Raw genomic sequence first — 25,424 nt, forward strand, 5'->3', positions numbered from 1 at the left:
TGGAGGCAAAGACATTTTTAAAAATGGAGGGGAAAACTTTGTCTTGGATTTGAGTAAATAAAGGGGGGGGGAAGTGGGAGAGGTACCCAGTGAACCTACAGTACTGTTGGGGAAAATAAAATATACAGGCTGGGCTGCAAGTGACTGCAGAAACAGCTAAGCTGGGCCCCACGAACTTTGCAGTGGCTTTATTCAGATTCTCCAAATGAGGGGTCTGTTCAGAGACAGATCCTGGATGCACGTACAGTGGTGTGTTTGCAGTGTAGCACACACAGAGTACATTCTCTGTTGGTAGCATTCCCCAAACCACACCTGCTTTTTCAAAATCCTAGATCCATTTCTGGGTCTAAATTGACAAATTGTATACCAATCTCCCATTGATGAAATGGAAACTGAAGGAGCTTGAATCATGCAAAATCAGACCCTAAGATCTCTGACTTCATATTTACATCCATGATCAGTTTTGATTTTGTTAATCTCGTTCCATAAAAAAAAGTCCTGAAGATCTAATATTTTTATCACACTATTGAGATGAAATGCAGCAGCAAAATTTCTATAGCTATAATAAAATGATCCGGTGTAATGATCTTTTCTAATTCATTATACTAAGGGCAGGTATTAACAGCTTGCTTACAGCTCTTAGGTGACTACATATAATAAAAGATTTTTCTCTGGCTAGCATTTTTTTAAATCATGTTCATTATCAGTGGTATCTGGAGGATGCCTATACAATTCTGCTCTCTGTATCCTGAAAAACAGATTATTTTTGCCTTTCAAAAGCTATTTACTTTATGATGAAGTATTGTTTATGACCAGAGTTAAGACCTACAGGAGTATTTTAAAATACTACAAGCTTTCATGTCAAGATAGCATGTTTTTAGTGATGTTACTACTACATGATGACATGTTAGATTCTAAAGATCTTCTGTGAAATCCAAGAGATGTTCATTAGTCTTAAATTGAGTCTTCAAGCTCTTCTGAAAAAAAATTTTAAAAAGCTTCCCTTTGGGAATCTTGTTTTCTGTCACCAGCCTGAAGTACACTTTAGCAGTCTTCAGGAGATGAAATCTTCAAAGAAGAGTGAGCGCCCTTCTCTCTTTAACCCAACCAAAACCATTTCAAAGTATTCTGAGTGGCATGCATCTTTTCCTGTGAACTACAATATCTTGTTAAAAATTATGGTAGCATTGCATGATTTTTTTCCTCTTTTTAAAAGCTAATTTCCCCCCCTTCCCCTTTCTAAATTAACAAGATTAATTCAAGGACTAATTCTATCCTCAGTGTAGTCTCACTGAAATCTACGGGACTATTCATGTGGAATGTGCTTTGTGAGCATGTGGGCAAAAACAGAACACTAAAAGGTTAGGTTTACCCTGATAGATTATTTTTTGAGTTTTCATTAGTACTACTTGAGAAATAAGGTTCTTTTTTCTGGCTTTACAATTTATGAATCAGTCAGAGTCAAAATAGCAGAAATTGGGACCTGAAAAAGGACATACATGTTACTTTACCCCAAATGGATTTTCCTTTTCTGCTCTTCTGTTTCGTTGTGCCACAGAACTGTCACTGGTTTCATTTCTGAAGACTTCAGGTCATGGTTTCTAATTCTGTTGTGTAAGTTGGCATCACATCATGGGTGTGAGAACTAAGCCACTGATACATTAAAACCTAATTATAATACTGTAAATATCTAAGTATGAATTTTGTTCCCGCTAGCAAATGTGCTCTGTTAGTATTGATAAGCAAGTGAAGCATAAATAGTTGAGGCTTCTAATAAGGTAGTTTCTACCCTGAAAGAACAAGAAATCCTTACTGATTTTGCAATAAAATCTGTTTTTGTTCTTTTCAATTGCCAGTGGGATATCATGATCTTTGTCTATGAACTTCATTTAAATCTCTGGCTATGTGGTCCACATTTCAGCATCCATGGGGGTCATTGCTAAAAGAAATAATGCTATTGACTGAGAAAAGGATCTTTTCCAAGGTTATCTCAGAGATTACACAATTATCTTGTCAGTAGATACACATACACGCACACACACACACACACAGAGTTGCGAACAAAGAAACCCTTAGATATTTTTACACTGTTCTTGGGGCTGCAGAAGTTTTCTCAATGCTTTGTAACCCCTACAGGCTGTTACTCAAAATTATGACCTTTGATGTATCCTCAACCCAGAAATGAAAAGCTTTTTAAGAAAAACAGCCTATTAATGAAATTAAATGGGGTAAAGTGTTACTCCCAACTACAGTGGGCAGAGGATTGTAGCCAAAAAAATTCTAAAGGTAAAAATGGGCCTGATCCTGAGAGGTTGTAAAAAGTATTTCTCCCTCTGAAGGTCAGTATTGGATCCGGCCCAATGTTCACTTTGGATGACTAAACCAGCATCTGTGGCCATGTGTAGGTGAAACAAGAGGCGTATATACACAACACTTTAAAGTGGGGTAAATGCTTTTGCACTGCTTTAATGGTGTTGATGTTTGTATGCCTCAGCAGCATATTGCACATTAATTCTAGTCGCTGTAAGAAATTCAGCAGCGTAATCCACCTTCAATGACTTGGGGCTCAGCAAACTAGAACTCCTTTGCTGCCCCTGCAGCTGTGGAGCAAAGCACCAGGCTCTGTGCAGCTCCATGGCTCTGCAGGAAGCCCTGCAGGCAGCCTGGAAAAGGAGGCTCTGCACACAACACGGGGTTTAATCAGTCCTAAATTGCAGCGGTGTTTTTTAAAACCCACCACTTCAATTTAGGGCCCCCATTGCATCTACACATCCCCTATGGGGATAAAGAGTGGTGGAGAAAACCAAGTGAAGTCTTTAGGCCTTTCATTTGCTCAATGAATAGCAACTTGGAGGAGAATTTCTAAGAAGGAAAGAGAACATGGATTGTTGGTCCTGCAGTTACCATTGTGCTGAACTTTGGAAACTACTTGTCAGTCTCATATAGGTTTTAAATTATATTTAGTGAAAGTATTTAAGATTCGTTTTACTAATGGGAGTCCCTCAGGACTCCATAGCAGACATTTGGGGTGTCAGCCTCGGAGGCCTTAATGGCTTTGGTCTGTCAGAGATTTTGTTAAAGTGATGGGCACATAATGGCAGGCTGAACTGAAGGTGTGATCCTATGGGTTTAAAATGACTCCCATCAGCCACATGGCACAGTGTGACAAGAGATAAATCAGGTAGTTAGAAGGATGTCCTTGGGCCTAGATGCAAATGCAAGGGCAAGCCTGTTCATCAGTTGCAACTAGGTGGAGGGGGGAGCCAGCAGGTAATAAGAGGAAGTGAGAGTGTTCCTGAGACAGCTCCTTGGGACAATGGACTCCATGGAAAGGCTTGGAAAATTAGAACAAGGAAACTGCCAGCTACTGTTTGGTTTTTACTGGGTCCACGGCTTTTGCGTAAATTCTTTGTAAAGAGATGGGAGTAAACCACAGAAACACCTGAATCAAAAATCAATTTCGTGTCCTAATGAAAACAAGTCTGTGAGGCCCAAAAAAAGACCAACTGTTTCAAAAGAGCAGCAGGGGCCAAAGTTTTAGAATTGTATCTTCAAAGAACATGTACATTAGCTGAATATGCAACCAATCAGCCATCTGCATGTGCAATCACAGCAATTACTCATGCAAATTCTGAAAGTTTCCTCCCCTGAGAGGGTAAATTATGTATATACTTAATTTGGGGGTTATGGCTATACTGTAAATAGTTTTCTGGTACATTCTATAACTAGGTTGTGGTTAATAAATTGTCTTGCTAATGAATGAAAGATTACATCACTGCTTGTTATTCATGCCTGCCTTCCTGTTCTGTTCACCTGAATACAAATACAAGAGAAATGTATAAATCAATTAATGCACAAATCAAATGCAAATCATCTTGTGCCTAGTAAAATATGTAAATATAAATAAAACTGAGATACTTTGTGAGGCCATATATTATAATAAAATGAAGCCAAAGCTTATTGCTTAGATACAGTAGAATATGTATAAGATATTATCATAAATATAAAGTATATAGGGAAATTTGCATACATTATCATCCTCAAATTAGTATGTTTAGAAGTATGATGCACTGAAATGTGAAACTTGGGATTTTCCAATGGATAGATGGCATTTGGGTTTTTATGTTTTATAGCAGCCAAAGCTTTCATGTCTGCATCTTCACAAAATAAATAAATACAATTATGCAGGTGTTTTAGGGATTGTCTTATTTCATTAAAAAAAAGAGAAACTGATTTCATTTAAAAATAAAAAGAAACTGATACAATTCCATTGATTTGTACATACATTTAAAAACCTGTATAAGGCACCCAGTAGGACGCAATAATTATTTATCCATTATGCTATAGCTTCAAGTTTTATGCCTGAAAGACCATTACGACAACAAGTGATATATGCAAACTTGGTCATCCTGCTGCATTCTCATGCACCGGAATTTCAATTTTGTTGTACCCCTTAATTTCCATTTTGCTTGGAAAAAATGATTGCCAGATGGCACATGGCTATTTTTACAAGTTGAGTGGCAAGTTTCCAGCTGACAGTTATGACATTATTGCAAGAGCCTATGTTTTGCTTTATATTTGGCGCAGACCTTCATGTGTTTCTTCTTTTCCTCTCCGTATTTGCCTCTGCAGCTCTCAATAGACTTTGAGACAAAAATAAAATTCAAGAAGAACCACCAAGGAAAGCAATAATCTGCCCTCTAATCTGTAATTTACAATGGAAACATATTTATAGTGTACAATGAGTGATTAAAAATGCTTCCACCAAGCTTCTTCTGTTCCCCTGCTGCCCCTCGCCCCTCTCCCCCCCCCCCCCCCCAAATATTGTGATTGTATATATTTTTGTTTTTGTTTCTGTCAAGGGGAACTTGGGACAAATTGTCTCATCCATTGAATATCAGAAAAGCTCTGTAGCCCAATAGTCAATTTGCTGCTGATGCTTTCAGACCTGTCATATGACATCTATGTTACAACATTCAGTCATGTACTTTATTAGCTATCTTGCTTTAAAGCCTCCAAGGGAGGCTTTGAGAGAGGGGGGAGAAACTGAAAGCAAACGTAATTGTAATTATAGTCATTTTGTACTATTATGTAGTAGCAATAAATCCAGAACTGCAGTGTAACATGCCAGAGTAGATACAAGTCATGGAAAAAAATTGAATTAATAGGCTGCACTTTTTGTTAGTCCACTGTACATACATACATAGAAACACCAGAGTTAATAAAAGCCAATGCATTATATTTTTATCCTGCTCAGAAACTGGAAGCCTCTCTTAATTGCTTTAATTATTTTGTGGGTAAAGTAAGTTAGATCTTATTTTGTCCCTGTCTTACCTTGCATTTGCATTAGCCACATAATAACTACCTCCTTATTCTTGAAGAGAAAAATATACAGGAATGCAATACATGTGTGCTTGTATATAACAAGTGCATGTAATGCATGACCAATTTTTTTTTTTAAATCTTGTTTCAAGTATGTTGCTGTGGAATGTTTTTAAACAAGTTAATTAAGATGCACAAATGTTTGCCAGCTTCTTTCCAAGTTTCAGTGATAAAAATAAAATGCTGTGTGGCTGAAATGAGAATTAGTTCCTTGAGCATAAAACAAGGACTAGTAGAAATCTGTGTGTTTCAGGATTGTATTTTGCTCTTCAGACCAACTGAATGTGAAGCATTCGACTCTGCTATTTCTCTATTTATTTGAATTTATCACATACTTTACACTAATTAATCATGTAGAGTGTCCTTTTCTATTGCCCACCCCCAAATAAACTAACAGTTTGTTTAGCTGTAGGTAAAATACAGTAACATTAAATGGAATTAAGATGTGCTGGTCCCATGCTTTTCTTCTCTCTTTCTTTTTCTTTTTTTTAAGAGCTGGTTAATTCCCATTCTTTAGTAATTCTTAGGGAAGGAAAAAGATATAAGTTAAGAAAGTAGGAAAGAAAGATATTTCGAATGACAGGCTCTTTATTTTAACTTTTAATAATCAAAATGAAATATCTAGTGAATAATGTGAATCTACACAGAGAAGCTGCTCATTCCTTTTAAAAACTGGTCTCTGTATAGAATAAAGCTACAACGTAAGTATCTGCAGTACAAGGAATGCTTTATTAACAAGTTAACCAAGTTACAAGAGAATAAAATGGAAATAATAGGCAAAAGGCAATGGGAGAACAATGATTCTAAATTCTGTACACTAAAGTGACTTTTAAAGTTAAAGTAATTACATATTCTAGGCACCTCATGTCAATGGATTGTGGTCAGCCTTTAATGATGGGTCTCATTACAAGTGAATATGGCTTTAATCCTCTTGTCTCTTGCTGCACTGATTTTGAACATTAGCATTCTGGGAGACTGAGTCATCAGGTTATTCTGAACAAGTTTTGCAATCATTGACTTAGAACAGAGTTCTGATCAGTGTAGTACAAGGTTAAGATAATCCTTGCTCTTCTTGACATTTTGCTTCTCTCATTTTCTGTTAAGGAGACAATCAGATGTCTGTGGAAGATTTGACAAGTGAAGGTGTTTGAAAGTATTCTCTAAAACCAAGTTAATGGCACAAAATAATGGGGAACCAACCTATTATAAGGCCTAATTTAAACTCACTTTACCAAATTAAAGCATAGCCTTTCACCTGTAGTGCTGAACATCCTACCTCCATTTGTCTTTTCATTTAACTTCTGTGGGACAGCACAAGTAATACACGTCTAAATTCCTGAAAGTAAGCCCTTAAATGAAACTTGAAGAAATGTAAGATTAATATCAAAGCTGTGATAATACATTATTCCTCCAATGCCGTATTACATCACACAGTGTATGTGAAGAAAATTCATGTACATATAAGCCTGTCAGTTTAATACTGTAGTTTCAGTCTACAGAATACTAGAAGATTGACACTGCAAGGTTCCCTATTAAATCTTCTCAGTTTACAAAGGAAAAGATATTTCTGTTTTCTTTCTCTTTGTGTTTGTTTAAAGGGAGAGAGAGAGAGAGAGAGAAAGAAACAAAATCATTGACCAGTCACATTTTGGATTTTAAGGTCAACATGAGTTCTTTCATACTTTGTCTCCGACTTTGTGGTTGAGGTTGAAAGTGTCAGCAGTATTTAAGGGAGCTTAGTGCCAAGTTCCCATTATGATTTGGGGCCAATCTCCTTTTGGTGCCTTTGCAAACCCTGGTCAAGGATTCTGCAGGTGGATTTAATCAACAGCCCTGAGAGCAGTTTTCAAAGGTTGCGCAGGCAGCTAGCTACCTAATTCCTATTTTTAACTTTATTGAAGATCTAGAACTCTTGGATTCACATGCAGCCAGAATGGATGGCAGTTCACATTGCCTTGGCTGTATTCTTGATGTCAAGTTAAGACAACTAATCAAGTTGTACTTGTTTCTTTTCCTTTTCCTGGTCAAAAACAAGAGATTTTTTTTATTATATATTTTCACTTAATTGCCTTGAAAGTGGTAGAGACAGCTTCACGTCCTTCATCTGCCTGAGTTCAAACCCACAAGGGTTCCCTAACTAGCACTCTCTAGACTAGTCTGGATGAACTTTTTTTTCTTTGGTGTGCAGGAGCTCAGATTCATCATGATGAGCACAGACTGTCCCGTCTAATACCACTGCCTCCACCTCTTTTAGCTATGTTTCAGAAAGACTGAACCCTGCTCAAGGGGTCTTTCAAAGAATCACTACCTACCTACCATGAAAAAGGGTCCTGGGGTCTAGAAGTGGATGGAGACAGTTCCCCTGCAAGCCTAATTTGTAAATACCTACTTATTTTATTAGTTCAGGCCCCTCATGTATCATTTTAAATTATTTTTACTATTTTTTTTAAATAACTTATTTAAAAACTCTTTTCCTTGCATTATTTTACCTGGTCTACAGAGCTAGGAAAAATAATCTTTGAATATTCATGAACACCTATAAATGTAATGTTATTTCTCTTATATATATATAAAAAATAGTCTCATACCTGTCATAAGCAATTTGAGGTATAAAACTCATCTCCTTTAATTGGCTGTACTGGGTACTCACTCACATTCAGCACTCCATAAATAATGACTGGGTTGAGGTGGGAGTACAGAAAGCTATAAGCTGGATGTAGGGAATGGAAAGTAAGACCTCAATGTATTCTGAATGCTTCTTTTACACTTGCTGTGCCTTGTTCAAGCTACATCTTTGAATCTTCTGAGAAATGCCCTCATACTTGCATATGTGTCTGTGTGCATGTATATTTATTCAGTACATCACTTCTCCCTTCTAACTGTAGTTTTAGCTATATATAGTATTGCACTGGAATCACTGTTATTGTAAAGTGTCATCATAACTACCATGATCAATTAACTTTATGGTAGAAATCTGGGCTGAAAGCCAAGCATGTTTAAATACATTACTGCTAATTCGAAATCTCAAATGTGTCCTTTAACCATCTTTGAAATATTCTGTCACTAGAAGGGACGATTGCAAGTCCTTGTTTCTCTGCCTGTGCATATATGAATATTTCAGTTAAAGAGGTAGAATATAGTAGACCCATCCCACTGCCAGCTGGATTTATAGGCTTTTACACTTCAGCTTTTCTAAGATCTAAAACAGAGCTAATCATAAAAAAAGCACTGCCAGAAAACCACGCAAAAATGTGTCTGCAAAAGCTGATGTTCTGATTTGGAGCCACAGAGGCACGAGAACACAGGCTTGGCAAAATTCCTTACATTCAGTATTGTAGCACTGAGGCCTAAGTAGACAGGTAGCGAGCTGCCTTTCCAGTCAACATGAAGCTCAGGCTCCCTTTCCTCAGGCACAGTTTGTACCCACAGTAACTTATTCCTGCCAGCAGATTGAAACTATACAAACAATTCTCATGGCTTATACTTCTAGCTACCTGATTGCAGGTACAAGAAGTGTAATAACGTTTTGTAAGCAAAAAGCTGGCCCATAGACAGAACAGTAGCCTGTCTGAAAATATATATCTTAAAGAACATGAGAGAGGGAGATGCATAGGTATAATTTCAGGGTGAGCTGGAGGGGATGGAGAGAAAGTGAGAGGAGCTCAGTCCTACAGCCAGAAGTATTGCTGGCAGCCTACTTTCCCTGCTGGTAGGTGCCCAACAGCTGTTAAGGGGAGATAAGAGCTCTACTCAATGCAATACTCAGCCATCAGGAATGCCAAGGGAAAAGTGAAGTAAAGATCTCCCTACCGTCCCAAAGCCTCTTCAATGCCTGTGCCATACTGGGAGAGAAGAGGTGGCACCAGTCCCCTAACCCATTCCTACCTAGGGAAGCAGAAGAGGGATGTGAGCAGGATGGAGAAGGAAATAAAGAAGAATTGTAGTGGGGAAGATGAGAGATCCTGGCATGAAAAATATAGGTGGGGAAGAGGAGCCCTGGTGGGAGTGGGGAGACTGAGAAAAGAGAAAAGCAAAGCACCTGTTTGGTGGTGTTCTAGGGGAACATAGGTCGGGGTGGGGAAAGTTCAAAGAAATATCATATACATAATAGAAGAGTCAGTGAAAAGAAAGAAAAGAACAAAGGGGGTGACTATAAAATTGGCTTTCATTACAAAATGTTTTGATAGAATACTCGGGTATTTCATTTTTTTGCAATTCAATTTATAAAGACATGTAGTAACAACAAGCACTCTGGCATTATTTTATGTAGTAGTGTCTACCTGAGAGGATGTCTTGCTGCTGGCAGCATCTTGGTGGTTTAAGAATCCAAGATTACATCTAAGGCAAAAGCTATCCTACCCTGATACCAATTTTTAAGTTAAAATGACTTAACTTAGCATAATAGTAAGTAACACAGTTTGCTTCTCTTTTCTTTTTAAGGAACACCCACAAGACAACTGTATTTTCCTTGACTTACTCACTTAAATGTATTCACATTTTTGTGAATTTTCAATCTATGGCTTGATTATGAACAGGTCTATTGACATCTGGTTGAGAAGTCTCAATAAAAAACTTCTTTTTGAAATTAAATTTATTTTTTCAGTTCTAATTGAAAAACTAAAATCAGGTTATTTGTGAAATTTTTTAAAAATATGATTTTGTCAAAATCATTCACAAAAAAATGTAGCTCTTGACCAGACTTTAGTCTATGTACACATTGATGTTCAAGCTCTATTGCTTAGCTGTAGTTGTTCAGAAGGTATCTAAACTGTGTATGCTCCCTAATTCAATAAATATATTAAAGTACTTCCAGTGTGAACACTTCTATGTCCATATCTGGAGTGATTATTCTTACACATCTTTCCTTGTGTGTGTGTGAGCTAGATTTTCAAGATCCTTTAGATTGCCCTGCTTTTAAGTTATGTACATACATTTTTGCATTCATGTTTTTGTGCTTGCAAAAACAGAGTGAGAAAGAGTTTTGAGTTTTGATTAAATTAACTGAAATGAAGTGCTTGATTGAGGTGATCTGAAAAATTGCTGCCTGCCTATGTGAAGCTATCAAAGGGTAGTTTGTGTGCAGCAATTGAAGGAAAGAAACAAGAATGAACCTTGGTGTAATGAAGAACAACACATGAATGGAGATCAGACATCATTTCTACATCCTAGTGGCTTACCCTAAAGCATAAAATTTGACCATGGTATAGTCTCATAATCAACATTACAAATTTTCTATGTTACATGTTGATGTGTAAAACAGTAAATTAATTAAAGAGAATGTTTCTTCTTTAGTAATCAGGATAAAAGAGGGAACTTTGAGACAAATCCAGTACTCAGATGCCTAGAAGATGTACCTGATTTGTACATGACAATCCACATTTCTGATAGGGTACACAGAAATAATATGTAAAATATTGGCCCTGCAATTACAGTCATTTCTGTATTTTGGTTTCTTCTGACTGGGGTCCTTTGGGCATGATACCACATTTCCCCACATACAGTGAAACCCAGGATAAGATACCTATCTTTTTTTTGAATGTCAGAATGAATTTAAAAAGATCTTTCCTAGTAACAAGTATCTGAATAGCAGCACCCAGGGAGCCAGCCAGCTGTTCATTGTTCTGTTCCCTGTGGATTACGTGAAGAATAACTTTTGTTTTTCTTGGTAAGCAACAAAAACTGTTCTTACCATACTTCTGACACATAATGCCTACTCAAATTCCCAGCAGCTGGTTGCTAGAAAAAAAAAGTGTGTGTTATATACCAGAAAATATGGAGGTGGCGGCGGTGGTGGTGGTAGTAATAGTAGTACTAATACCCAACTCTTGAACACGTGTCAGATTATTGTAGCAGAAAGGGACTATAATGCTGTCTTGGAGGGGCAAAATGTGTATTTCTGTGACTTCTTATGTAACTCCTGAGCTCTGGTAGATACAAGCGAATGGGTGTTTAGAAAATATTGCTGAACTTCAATAATTGTATGGATAGTATACTGCCCCTCTGTTGCAATTAAATTGCACTGTGGTCTAGAAATGATGATGTACATAAATAAAATTAAGCTGCTTCTGCCTCAAATTTTGCGTCGCTCACCCAGTCTCAGATCTTGAGACCATTCAGAAGAACTGGTTACCAAAATGAATGCATGTATGTGATTCAGAGGTGAAACAAAGCTTTTCAGGTAAAATACAAATTACTCTGAATTTTGAACTGAAACCAGAATAAACTGCAGGCCATTTTGAGAAAAGGGTAGAAAATTTTGATTATTTTGTGGGAATTTATATCTACATTTCTTCATGTCAGTTGGGAGAATATTGTTCATCCTCCTGAGGATGTAACATATTTACTTGAATATAAAACAAGGTTCCTGCCCTCCTGACCCCCTCTCCCCCGATCAGCAGGAGAAAAAAAGCACCTTATCTTACATCCACATACAAGGAAACCTCATTAAATACATTGTCTATCGTTTAATGGCTGCCAAAAGTAGCATGTGCTCAGTAATGGAAACCAACTATGAAGCTGACTAAATGCAGCCAATACTAAGCACGAGTATAATACAAGGCTCATAATGCAGACCATCTGAATAAAATATATGGTAGTGCTCATTACACTCAGTCTTCCTCACTACCTTCCCACCCAAGTCATGGTGAGCCACTACATTGAATACTTTTCAACTTCCTCTTCCTTCCTCTTCCTTTTTCCCATTTTCAATAATTCCTGTTTATTGACCAACTTTAAATGTCTGGAAAACATCACTAAATGGGGCCCCAAACAGTTCACCTGGAATCTTTCTGTGACTCCCTTTCTCAGCCTGCTGCATATGATTAACACGGCACTGCCTTCCATGAGGTACAGCCAGACCAGATTGCCCTGAACCTCATTGGCACATAAATTTTTGGAGGATAATGACAATAACCACTGGTTGCATTCCTAAGTGGGAGGCTAACTAGTACATGGATCCTTTCTGGCAAGTACATGGAGTACACATATATACTAAGCAGTGCTGAGCTATGAGGTCACCATGGCTTGAAACACTGTTGATGCTCTTGAGGCAACCCATGTACTGTATGGTAAATTATGAGCCTTTTGGCTTTGAACTAATATTATAAATAGTTGTAATATATATAAAAATAGGTACAAAAGTGCTGCTTAAAACTGTGTTTATGTAGTACCTGTGCTAAAACTTGCAGCAGTTTCAAAAAGTTTGAATGCATCAATTTAGGATCAGCTAAGTCTATGGGTACCCATAATATATGTGAATTACTATAGGCATGTTTATTTCAAAGTCAGTGTTTTTATATTTGCTCTTCATTCCCATTTGCTCAAGGACAGCTGGGGCTGACAGTAAGGGCAAGGGGGAAGAAGCTGCAGGGGGAAAAATTGGGGGCAGAGGGCAATGGGGGGTGCTCCTGACCCCCAAGGTTTATTTTTCCTTGGTGTAGCAGTGGGAGAGTGACAAATGCAGGGAAACCCTCCAAAACTTACATTTTATACCTGGAAAATTGTAACAACATTTTAAAATTTCCAGATATAGAATCTAATTATTGGGGAGGCCTTATATTCAGGATTATCTTATATTCATATTATATTGTTTAGTATTTCTGCTTCACCTGGAATTGGGAAGAACTGAAACCATGGCAAAAAATTTCTAAGTTAGATTTTTACTGTTATTCCAAATGAAAAAAGTTTGGCATATTTAAGTATGTTTTTCTGAATCTCTGAGCCTTGCAATTTTGTGTGTCTGCCTTTCCTGACTAGAACATTTCATATTTGCTTCTTCATGCTTATATCCCTCCCATCTCTTTTAAGGATTCATTCTGTATTTTAGTATATAAAGCAATCCGTTATGCTTTAGGTCTTTCAGAATCTCATTGTAGACTGCTGTATTAGGGTGCTAGCATGGTTGGAGTGTTGGGTTTCATCATATGGCTCTATGACCATTTTCATTCTAAATCATTTTTACTTGCATTTTCCTTCATAAAGCATTTTGTAGCTGCAAGTCAGATCCTGATCACTGTGCAGATATATTTGCTATTATCTTTCAGATATGGGCTCACATCCAAAGGTTAAATGTACCATGCCAGAATTTCAGTGGGGCTTGAAATGCAAATCCTAAATGGTTCAATTTTCATAAAGGTCTGAATCCTCTGAAAATGAGTGTATTTAGGATTCAAAAGTGGACTTAAACCTTTGCATCTGAAGGCCATATCTAAGGCCTAACACTGTGGGATGCCTGTTCAGAATTCCTAGTGAAGATTGTGCAAGCCATATCCTTTTACCCCTGGGGGGAAATCTGATCATTGGTAAAACAAATATAAAATACAATAAGAGCATATGCAACTAAGAACATCTCGGCAATGGGCACTTGGTAGTTATTTATACATCCTTATTGAACAGGACTATAAACACTTTTAGAAATAAAGTTTTATTCAATAATTCATACAGCAGTTTCATAGGGGTTTTATTTTTCTCCAGTATATACAAAAAATCATAATTCCAGTGCTTTATAAAAAAAATCTGATTTTTTTACTCATTGCAGTTCAACCTGTTTCTTAGAGCTCACATTTGTGTTGTAGAAATGATTTATTGGGTGTCCCATGATGAAAGCAGAACAGAAATTCAAATAGTTGTTTTCTCTAACAGCAGTTGTTTTTAAAGCAGAATCAGTGTTTGGCAGTCTGTCATTTAACAGAAGATTCCCTCCTCATCTACTAAATGAGCAGCAAAATTCTAAACTTCTTCAAATCCAACCTATGCATGAGACCTATCCACATCTTTCAGAGACAACTCTTTAGCAGAAGAAAGTAATTAGCAGAAAGTAATAGTAATAGCAACTAGTAGAAAGTAATATCAGTGTCTGTTCAAACCTTGGATTTTATGTTTTTGACTTCCAATAAGAATTTCATGTTATTGTGATTTGTGTGATAGTCAGACCCATCCCCAAAAAGCCAAACTAACCTTACCAATCCAGCTTCCACCTGACTGATAATGAGGTTATCAATTCTAAGTATATCTGGTTAGGATTGAAACCTTACTACATTGTATGGAAGATGTTTTGATTTTAGGGCGTCTGCTCTATATAATATTTTTTTTATTTTATACTTATGATTTATGTCAAGCATCTGTTTAACTGTTTGATTGTTCATCACTAAGTTCTTAAGCCATCCAGCCCTCAGATTTCATATTTTTTTTTACAGAAATTACTGGTATCTACGTACACTAAAAATTGTTCCTGGGCAATATGTCTTGATTCTTTGTCTCACTTTGGCTCCTTTGCACTATCACGAAGTAGAAGAACCTTGAATCAGAGGGTACAATGTCATCTTGTCCCCTTGCCTCTAGGGTCTGATTTCTGCTACCTAATTTAAAAACACAGAACAAAATCTCAGCCTTACCATCCAATCCAAAAGTCACAGAAGTCTTTATTTAGTAGTGATGGCCTTTGCTTGAAGCTCTGCACAATGGTGCATTTCACATATTGAGCCAGATCCACAAGCAGTGTAAATATTTTGCGTTTAGACCCACAAAGGGATAAAGGCATTCAGATTCCACTGTAGAAGTCTGTGTCCAAAAGTTACTGTATTTCTCTCACATGCTGCATGCCCCCGCCCCAAAAAGAAACCCACCTTGATTTCAAGAAAGTAGACTATAGAAAAACGATTTTTTTCCATAATAATGGCCTGGCACTGACTTTTTCATGGAGATGTAGTGCTTCAGTACTGCTGGCAACTTTTTTCTTTCTTTTGGCTGCTCAGCCAACTGTTGCCAATTTAAGAATGGCTATGAAAGAGTTAACACTGGACTCTGCCCCTCCTGCTTGCTGCCTGAGAGAGAAGCTGGCAGCTATCTTCCAGTACAGTATCTGCATGCTTCCATTCCTCCCTGCTTCTATACTAGCAAAGAAAAATCAGTTTTCCTGTTTAAGGGACACACCTCAATATTGGAGGGCTGTATTTTGGAAAAGGCAATGTGTGTGATATATGGGTAAATAAGGTATAACTTCAAAGCTCTCCCTGCTGCACCTAAACCTGGAGGCACCTAAAGTCTGGAGTCCCTGATACTAAAGTTCTCCAGGTATCTAAATATCTGCTTCTCATGCATGTCTAGAAACATGTCAGTCTGGAAACTCCTGATCAGCTAGGCACCTTTTTTACATGTAACCCCTATCATGATAACTAGATTAGTAATTCTTTTACTTTCCATAATAGGCTGCACAGAGAACAGAGCTGGCTAGGATGGGTGAAAATGATATTCATATCTGCTTTAAATCTAATAATACAATGGAAAGAATACTTCCCCGATGAAGGAGACTTGGATTATATTTCTGTCTCTGCCTGAGGAACTTGAATCAAAATATTTCCCTTCCCAGGAATGAGAGAAGGAATAGCTCTATAATGTAATGATTAGCAAATTAATTTTGGAGGGAGGAGAGTAGGTGCTAGTCCCTATTCCAGTGAAACTTTCATTATTTCCTATGAATTATTTAATAGTAATTAATAGGCATTCTACCTACACAGTAAAATATGGACAACATTGATTTAACTTGCTTTTCCTAGACTTCCCAAAGGGCTTTACAGCATCAGGAAAGCAAACAATTGCTGAGGGAATGCTAAGTGAAATGAATGTTTTTGGTTCACTAATCCCAAACACTGCAGCATTCCAAGGGATTTCCAAAAGGGAAGGAAAAAATAAAATCCCTGAATATAAAATGTTAAATTCTGAAGAATATTATGGCTTGATAGCATCTGGTTGTTTGCTCTCATTTTTTTAATATAAGAAAAAATGAAGTGTATGTGCTGCTTTTTGCAGGGATCAAGTCACATCATAGCAAGCCATGTAATTAATTTGTTGATTCAGTTCCCTGTTGTCTTAGTTTGGATTTTTGGAAGTATGACTGAGTCACTATAGTATGACTTACACCTAAGATATTTCTTCTTGAATTGTTTCTTTTTTCTATCAGCAAACCTCACTGAGGGGGATGAGAAGTGAAATTAGCACCCTCAGGTTTGAAATAATTGAATTTCATGGAAAAAATGGCTTTGAAAAATTCCTATTCAGAAATTAGAGACACTTATTAATAAAAAAGAAATACCTATCTACAGCTTTAGATGCCCTTTAGACTCTTCCTTTAAAAGGCAAAATCAGCATGCGGGAAGGGGATGGACTATGTTATGCCATGTTCTTCCTCTCTGGATCCTGGGGCTGGCTGGGGGTACATTTAGGCTCACAATAACTCAGACCTGCTTTATTGTTGCTTTAAGCGAGTAACTGTGAAACAATATCCTAGATACCACTTAGCTGTCTGAATTCCATCACTACTGCTTGTAAGTGTTAGCCAGATCTTCAGAATTTATAACCATACACAGAACTCTTGACTTGGCTATTTTTACAAGTTTGGTTTGACATTAGCACAATCTTTTTTCTTCCTCTACCAGCAAGATGTTAGTCTTAAAATCTGTCAGTTCAGTTTAGAATTAGGAATAGGTTAAGGAGTGAAAGAAATGATTCATATGAAGACACGAGTCCGCAAAAACTTGTACCAATTCCATTATATATGCTAACTATATAGATTTTTAAAGTAATTTAATCTTAACTTCTACACCTTTTCCTTTGGAAGTAGGCTTTGAATTAAGACAGTGATGCAGGCAATATGTTATTGAGCTGATATTACACTGCATAAAGAAATAAATACTTTTATCTAACAATTCAATTTCCCAAGGGTATGTTGATGATTTTTAGTTTGGTTGGTAAGCTTTTGGGTGCTGTTGGAACTGGTCAGTCATATTTTTTCCATTGCTATTCTTTTTCAAATGAGGACAGAAGCCCTGGACTTTTCCTTCTTTTCATTTCTCTCAGCTGTGCCTGTATATATTTGAACCCTGATTTAATCTATTGTGGAAGTGAATAGTTTTACCTTTCTTATGAAGAAACATGTGGGATTAAAGGGAATATTAGAGTTGCAAAAAAACCCAACCCTTCCCCCACAAAAAACCCAAAAATGAGCAAAGAGAGCTTTCCTTACAAAACACCAAGAGTTTCAAAGTAAAAAAATAATTACTGTGAAGGGGAACAGCTAATAGGAGAAAGCGCCTCAGTGTTTCCCCTGCATCAGAATATAAACTTCAGTATGTTCTGGTAAGCAGAAAACAAAATGTTATTTTTTCTCCTTAGACCAGGAATTTGTATGTACAATTGGAACTTAGATCTCCAAGAATGCTGACATGGTAAGATGATGGAGAAGAAAAGTGGCATTATAGTTTGTAAACAATCAGTTTTATTCTGCACAGAGAGTTATTGTCTTGGTTGTCTGCAAGAGTAGTTTTAAAGTACACAAAACTGTAATGGATCAAATTATTCTTGTCATAGATAGGTTCAAGCTGCAAAATTTAGATCCACATCCGACTGTCAAGCTTTTCCAGGTTAGAGAAGTCTTCCATTTGATAACCTAGTAAAGAGTCCTCTCATAATTATTTCACAGTATTAAGTGTATGCAAATGAAAGAGTACACCTTGATAAATGATCTCCCTAGAAGCCTTTAGCATAAGTTTGAAGCAAGTTCCTTAGAAGCAATTGCAAAATATTCTGTAGAAATGAAGTGTGGGTAACTTGGGTTTATTTTCCTTTGTAAACAGAGAGCTCGTGAAAATAAACTTGGAAGGTAAATGAAGCTGTTTTCAAATATGATACAACAACATCAGCATAAACATTTAGGGTAGATTTTCAAAAGAGCTCAGCACCCATTAAAGCACTGAAATAAGCCGACAGATTCTCAGAAATGTTCAGCACTCAACAGCTCCCACTGACAACAGAATGAAGTGATGAAAGGGGAGTGCACAGAGATAAAAGCAGAAAGATACTTAAATGTGATGTGATGAGTGAAAGGATATGAAGGGAGCTGGCTATGTGGTATGTCTCAGCACAGACATTCCCAAACTGCAGTGCATGTAGCACGGTGCAATACTGCTAATCTTGAGAGAGCAATAAACATGATCCTAAAAGAGAGAGAGATAATTTGATGGTTTTTAGCTGTCTTCTGATTTTTGATCCACCTTTGCTTATTTCTGCCATTTATGGACCAGCTAGTCATACCATACTTTCAGATTCACTGAGGGACCTGATTTTAGCCCCTTGGGATTTCAGGAGATCTTACCCCCCACGTCTTTCTGGCCTCTGGCCAGTAATTATGACTCATCCTCCCACCTTCAAATGGGTCCTGTTTCCCCACCTTCCTTCTGCTCCTGCAGGGCAAGGAAGAAGCTACTGAGCTTCTTCAGTCCGAATTCCACGAGCTGGCACTGCAGCCAGCATATAAGCATTATGGGTATGCAGAGTCTGGGGTGCAGGTGAGAGAGAGTGGAAGGCTTTCCACAGGTAACATGCACATGGCTGAATGGTTGCAGCAGAGTCACAGTGTGGGGGAACAGAAAGTCATATTTCTACTGATCTAAACTGTGTAAGAATGGAAATAGAGTAAACTTGGGCTCATGCTTAATAACCCAGAGAAGAATTAGCAAGAATATTTTTATTTAAAATAGGTGAGTTAAAAGGTCATGCTCATGCATGCAGTTCAGCAACATGCCAAATATATAAGGTGATAGTTATTTATTCTTTGTAATTTGAGCAACATGAAAGACAGATATAACAAAGCCTGTGGTTTGCTTAACTTTGGTTCCTGTACACTGCTTAAAAATGTGAGATATGTGAAAAGGATGTTATAATTAACGTTGCTTGTCTATCTGAAACATTCTAATTTGTCAAAACCAGCCCTTACCTGCAAAAAAAATTACTTTTAAAGGTTTCTCAGGTTGAGAATAGAGGTCGCTCAATCCTGCCCTCGCTTGACTTGACTTGAGACTAATGCCTTTCTCTAATCAAAACGAGGGATTCAGACTTGTGTTCTGACCATGGGTCTTCTCCATTCCATGTGAGTGCCATAGCTGCTCTGCCATTTTTTTTTTTACTTCAGAGTGTAGCTCTTCCCTCTCCCCCTTGCCTCCCCCATGCTCATTGCCTGTCTTAACCATTTTCAAGGGACTTAGGCCAAGCTGCTGAAGTGTGGCTAAACAGAAGGCCCAAAGCCTGTTTCTGAGTGACCATAGCATGCACCTTTGCAGTCGTGACCCCTAGCTTGGTCAGCAAAGTCAAGGAAGTCATCCACATGTCTACACCAGTAATGAAGTACAATTTTAAAAAGCACGAGGCCTGAAAGTAGACATTATGGCTAGGGACAGAAATTACACATAAACTGGTTTCAGTGATCAGAAACTGGTTTAAACCTGTAACAGAACAGAGGTTCAGTGCACATAAACCAGTTTCAAAATGGCAGAAACCAGTTTGAGATAAACCTGGTTGAATGTAGTATCAGACTTAACTGATTTAGGTCAAACTGGTTTATGCAAAGTCTGTCCCAGACCCCTTTCTGGTTTATGATGCATCAGACTCCCCCAGCACCCTGACATGCACTCTCAGCTGGGCTGGGCTCTCTTCTCCAAAGCAGGGCTGACCCCTCCTCTCTGTTCCCTGGCTGCACCTCTCCCTCTCCCCCTCCGCCCTATCTGCTAAGCAGGTATTTCCCCCTCCCTTCTGCCTTGCTGAGGAGGTGTCTGTGTATTAGCTAACAGACCACATGCTGGCTACTGTCCATGCTGAATCACCAGCTAGCTGGTAACGTCCCTCTGTTGTTTTATTAATGGGGTGATAAAAAAGTTTATAAATTCCCTGCTGGGCTAATTAAATATAAATAAATTCCCACTGGGGCCTGGCCATGCTCCCCCTCAGCTCAGTATTGTGGAAGAGAAGAGAGGGTGGCTCAAGTGCCCCCTGGCTTCTAGCCTGAGCCACTGCAGGCATGTGCTGGCATTTCTGTGATGTCTGTACAGTTACAAAGTGATTTAGCCTATCCAGGTTAGACTAACCTGCAAAGATTGAATCAATTCAGGCTTAGGCTTTTTAAATGTCTGTCCCTAGCCTATAAGGGAAGACCATACATTAAATAATACAAAAACAATATATCATACCTTTATCCTAAAATATTACTAGCAGTAGTGATTGATGCAACCAAATGTATTAAATGTTATTTTACTATGATCAATATATATGTTAAGATGCTTAGAAAATGTGTACAAACAAAATAACCTTGTGAGAGAAGACCATAAATTAAGGTAAAGAAAAATAGGCCAGCAATCTACAGCATTCTGAAACAAAGAAATGTAAATAAAACCAATCAGAGATCATTTAATAGTATATTGGAACCAGCTATCTATCAATATTGGGTTTAAGCTGGAGGGAAATTTGGAGAACTCAGCCAATTCAAGAAGAGATCCTGCCAATCTGCATGCCACCCTTCTTCCACCTCTCCAGTCTCCCCAGCCAGGACCGGTGAATCTACATTGTGCTGTTACAAGTAGCCAGATAGACTTTAGGATAAGCATTTGTCTTTGTGTCTTAAAGTGCAAGCGAATAAGAGGTCAGGCTGTAAGATTTTTTGTCTTCCTCTTTTATCAGTATCCTACCCACAAGATTACGTGGAATCTGGGTAACACCCCCTGCCCTTTCTTATCCTCCCTTTTTTCTTCATGAAAATATCAAAAGTATTGAACGACTGTCCAAACATCACACTGTATTGCAAGATGGATTTTTTTTTCCAGCCAACTGCTCTTACAAACAAACATTTTAGGTTTTGTGATATATTACTATCAAGTCTAAAAATCTAAAGCTAAAAATCGTAAACTGTTAAGGCTTAAAATAAATTTGTATAACAGGTAGATAATTGCATATGTCCCTTCAAATATCAGGTTTAAGTAGAAGACACATGAACAAATGAAACTTGAGAACTGCAGTCCTTTATGATATCCACAAAGCAAAATGCCTCTGAAATCAGCTACAAAATACTAAGCCACCAGACAGAAATTTCAGGACAGCAAACGTGGTGTTTTTTCCATGTGTAAACCTCAGACACTTACTTTCAGTACTTTCAGGCATTTTCATTTTGCTGTTCAAGAACAAAGTAAAATCTCCATGTCAGTATCTATCCATTCAAGACTGAATATAAACTGAACATAGAATAACTATCCAACATTTCATGGACATCAGAATCTCAGCTACATGGTGCCGGGAAAGAAAATTATAACGTCTATATAGCTACATGTGAAGTAGTGAGAAAACTCTGTATAAGAGGGGAAGGGCACAGTACAAATTCAAAGAAAAATAAATTAGTGAAAATTAAATTCAATCTGTTAGAAAGAAAGAACACTCCTAACACTTCCCAAATGCTTACTTAAATGCAGCAATTAAGATGGCTGTATGAAAATTAAACAATTATGTAATTAAAATCTCTGTATGCTCTAAATTAAAATTGCGTCAGGCAAAATGTACACTCACCCTGTACTAACCACAGTCTGTGAGGAAATTAGTATAAAGATAAATGCTTTAATATGAAATTGATGATGGATGACATGCAAATTGAGGATAAATGAACCAAGTATTAGAATGAACCTTGGGCAAGAAAGACATCCAAATGTTCTGACAGTGATTACCTGAATCATTTGGCCATGCAAATTGGGTCTGGATTGCACAGAGGGTCCCCCTAATTCCTTTATGCAGGGGTGGCTAACCTGCAGCATGCATACCAAGCAAGGCACAGGAAGCCTTTGTGTGTGACACATGACATATTGGGGAGGGGGCAGGGAACACAGTGGCACACAGGGCAGAAAGCAGAAAGCAGAGCAGCAGATCAGGAAGGGAGCACAGGGTAGGAAGCAGAAAGCAGCAGCAGGTCAAAAAGAGGAAGGAGATCAGAGGGACATTGAGAGAGACCATAATTAATTTGTGATACACTTGCCAGAAAGGTTAAACACCATGGGTGTCTTTACACGTGCTCTGTGGGTGGGGGTGGCATGCTTTAATTAAAGCAGCTCTAAGAGCAGTTCTAAAGCTCCTGCAGCATCTTGTGTATCAGCATCCCACACTTCAAAATGGTGGCGGGGCATTTTTAACTAAAGTTCATCAAATGAGCTTTCGCTAAAATGCCTGTGCCACCATTTTGAAGCATGAGGACACTGATCCAAGACAGGCTGGCTGGAGCATAGTAATTGCCGTGCTCCAGCAGACTCGATTAATCAAGACTGCTCTTACACATTATAAGAGCATCCTCCCTGCATGTGTACTGCAGCATAGAGAAAAGTACCCCCTAGCACTGCAGTTTAGAGAAAAAGGAAAATATGAGAATAGATTGTGTTACAAGATTTTTGGGGTTTGCTATCTTCATTTGTGCCAGAAATGTCCTAAGAATACTTTTTTTTTCCTCTAAGAATTTAGAAATTCTGTCTGGAATCTGAAAGAACCAAATTCTGGAAAGAAAATTATTTGATCTAAAAGGTCGGTCAGTTGGTTGGTTAGTTGGTTGAATGGATGCTTCAGGGAAGGATTTGGAGACTGGCTCTTATGCCCTTAAAATATGCCTCAAAAACAGTACAATCTACTTAACAAAGCAAAGTATCCAGCTTAGCAATGTAAACTTCAGATTTAATTAAATTTAATAATTTAGCATAATAATAATAGTGATAACAAATACCAGTGATAACAAGTGATGACAATGATGATTATGGTAATTTTGACATACAATCATGTTTTGTATTAGACAGTAATTCTGGTTATTAGCCTCAACCAATTCTTCCTTGAAGATTCTGGTTCTTTGGGGCTAACCTTGCTTCCACTGAAATCAAGGAGGTTTCAAGGGCAAATGAGCATATCTGGTCAGAAAGTCAAAGGATGGGGGTTTCAAAGTGTGGTACACATACCCCTGAGGGTATGCAAGACATCTCTGGGGCCTATGCAGAAGAAGTTGTGTAATGGCTTATTTACTTTTCATTCAATAATAATTAGCATAAAATGCATGCTGGTAGGGGTACTCAGGCACCTAGTAAATCTAGAAGGGGGTACGCAAAAAGAAAATGTTTGGAAACCTCTGCAATAGAGAAAGCTTTGAGTCAATCTTTCTTCAATCATTCTGCTGATGCAGATACATTGATATCAGCAGTCCTTAAATATGCATATGTATGTATATGCACACTATAAAGATGGGCAGACTAAAAAAGAAAAGATGCAGTGCAAATCTACGTCCTCAATCACATGTACACACACCTATTAATGTAATACATTACGATTCCAACAAAAGTGAAGCCCTGACAAATACTGAATAGTTGTGAAACATAACATTTTTAGGACATTCTCTAGCCTACATGACACTCTTCTGATACAGACTTCAACATTTTCCCAATGGCTCTCTAACATAAAGAAATGAAAGGTTCTGGATTTATGGAAGAGTGACAAAAGCCTATTCTATACATTTTGTTAACCTTTTGTTTTGCCTGCAGCTGTCTGAGAACACTTTGGTTTGTCCCAGAATTAATGATTAGCTGTCAAAGGCTAAGAAGGCTCAGTAAATAGTAATCTTTGCAGAAGAGAAATATTTTACACTGATACTGCTCTGTTTCGTGTATTGCAATAGTTCACTGGAGGCAAGTCCAGGTCTAAATTGCCCTTGAGAGTCATCAGTGCCTTGAAATCCTTATCTGATTTTCTGTCAGTGATCCAACCTGATTATCACTTAATTTGCTGCTTCCAGGAATTCCATTGTGACCCCATCAACACTTCCTTTCCAGCAGAATAATAGCATGTAAAATGGTAGCACTGGTATCCGAAACCCAGCTGTATATTTTCAGAAGACGACTGTTTCAGATTTGAAACTATTGGGTTCAATTTTTCCATTACCATCTTTGGCCTTAAAGATGGTAATGGACATCTATCTCTACCCCATTTAGGGCACTAAGTTCTCAAGTAGTGTGACTGGAAAAGTTCCAGTGAAACTGGGTTAATCATTTCAACAAACTGATGAACTGTAATGAACACATTGTGTCCCAATGGACCCTTTCCTGGTTTCCTTCCAGTGACATGGCAGGCTACTTGAGAATTTGCAGCTCCAGGCCGCTCCACCATGCAAACTGCTTCAGATTCAAGGACCCCTGCAGCAGACCTGGAAGCCTGGAAGACCAGTTACTTCATAACAGTTAGTCTGGAAGCCCTGGGAAGCTCAGGCTAGGGCTGCCAGGATTTAGGCTACGCTCTCTGCAGCAGAGACCCTGGCAGCTCTATCTGTATAGAGCTGGGATTCTTAGGGCTTCTATGATTCATGCTCTTCACTGGAGGCTTCACAGTTTCCCCAGTTCCAAAAAGCTGCCCCTGATTCTAGAAGAGCCTGGCAGCTGACCCAGAATGCTTAAATTGTGTCAGAACTTTCCTTCTCTGGGCAATTTTGAAAATGCTATTTTTTACTCTGAGCCAACGCAATGTATGTCAAAATGTCAGAAGTTCTTACGAAACAGGAATTCTGCATTAGCTCAAAGGGTGTTGCCATAACTGCTGCAACACAATCTGTTCTCCTGGGGGGCACAAGGGGAAGAGATCCCTTATATTCTCCTTTTCCATTTCCCCCCCTGGTAACTTTGCTTGAGAGCAAATTATAAGAAGGCCTTTGTCAGCAAAAAGTTAAGTAGGATCATAGCTGTGGATAACCCATTTCTTACCATGTTACTTGTCAGACATTTTCCCCCAGCTTTAGGAATCTGTCTACATAAGAATACTATGGAATTTATTGAAAGTGATAGGGCACTGCGTTCACATAGGCATAGGCATGTGGGCCATGGTATGACAATTAATTACATACCCAAAAGAGCACAGCAGGCAATTGTTAGTTTTGACAGCTCAGTCTTGCTCAGCACCAAACAAAAACACATAACAGTGCCTGCTAATGTGTATGAACCAGGTATTCGCATAGCAATGTAGCAGCCATTTTCATCTACTGCAGCCTATGGTGCACAATCATGCTTTGTCCTGGTGGGAATTGGACTTGATGACCCTTAATAGGCCTTTTCTGTCTCTAGATTCTATGACTAGAAATCCTACAGTACAGTATATTACAGAGAATTATGTCTCCCTATATTGCACGGAATTAAGAATATTTGCTTATTCAAGTATCTTAAAGCAAG

General features: G+C 38.0%; 1 long non-coding RNA gene across 1 annotated transcript; it reads right to left on the minus strand.

Moving 5' to 3' along the window:
* Positions 1-2,395: 2,395 nt before the first annotated feature.
* LOC109323346 lies at positions 2,396-23,998 on the minus strand. Its single transcript, XR_002104626.1, has 3 exons — positions 23,987-23,998; positions 14,794-14,799; positions 2,396-2,588 (listed from the first exon to the last, which is right to left on the minus strand). It is a non-coding gene; the product is annotated as an uncharacterized LOC109323346 (long non-coding RNA).
* Between the last annotated feature and the right edge of the window lie 1,426 nt (positions 23,999-25,424).

This window comes from Crocodylus porosus, unplaced genomic scaffold (assembly GCF_001723895.1).
Source record: "Crocodylus porosus isolate Cpor-Errol unplaced genomic scaffold, CroPor_comp1, whole genome shotgun sequence".
NCBI lineage: Eukaryota > Metazoa > Chordata > Crocodylia > Crocodylidae > Crocodylus > Crocodylus porosus.